An 809-nucleotide genomic window follows, 5' to 3' on the forward strand; every position below is an offset into this window, starting at 1 on the left:
GACATCATTGATGGCGTCAAGTGTGGCAGCGATAGTGAGGTTGGCCCAGGATCGGACATTGTTTCGTTCTGCTGTGCATGGGGTCGCTATGAGTTGGTTCCGACTCGATGGCACCTGACAACAACATTTAAATTGTGAGAACTAAATAAATCCATGTCTATAAAGCACTATAGTCCTTATAAACCTAATATAATTTTAACAGACCTGTTTTCATAACAAAGAACAAGGCTCTAGGAATTGATGGAATACACATTGAAATGTTTCAACAAATTGATGAAGGACTGGGGCACTCACTCAACTATGCCAAGCAATTTGGGAGACTGACTGTAAATTGATTGTAAGAGATCCATATTTGTGCCAATTCCAAAGAAAGGTGATCCCACAGAATGTCAAAATCATCAGACAGCATCATTAATATCACATGCAAGTAAAATTTTGTTAATGATAATTCAAAAACAGTTGTAATGGAAAGTTGATAGTGAACTGCCAGAGTTTCAAGATTGATTCAGATTAGAAATGAGGGATATCATTGCTGATGTCAGATATATCTTGGCTGAAAGAAGAGATTAATAGAAAGATGTTTACATGTGCCTTTATTTACTATCCAATGGTTTTTAATTGTGTGGATCATGACAAGCTACGAACAACATTGCAAAGAATGGGTAATATAGAACACTTTCTCATGAGGAACCTACACATAGAACATGAGGTTATTGTTCAAACAGAACAATGGGACACTGAATGGTTTAAAATCAAGAAAGGTGTGAGCCAGGATTGTATTCTTTCACTATAGTTATTCAATCTGAATG

Source organism: Chrysochloris asiatica, unplaced genomic scaffold (genome assembly GCF_000296735.1).
Source record: "Chrysochloris asiatica unplaced genomic scaffold, ChrAsi1.0 scaffold00011, whole genome shotgun sequence".
Taxonomy (NCBI): domain Eukaryota; kingdom Metazoa; phylum Chordata; class Mammalia; order Afrosoricida; family Chrysochloridae; genus Chrysochloris; species Chrysochloris asiatica.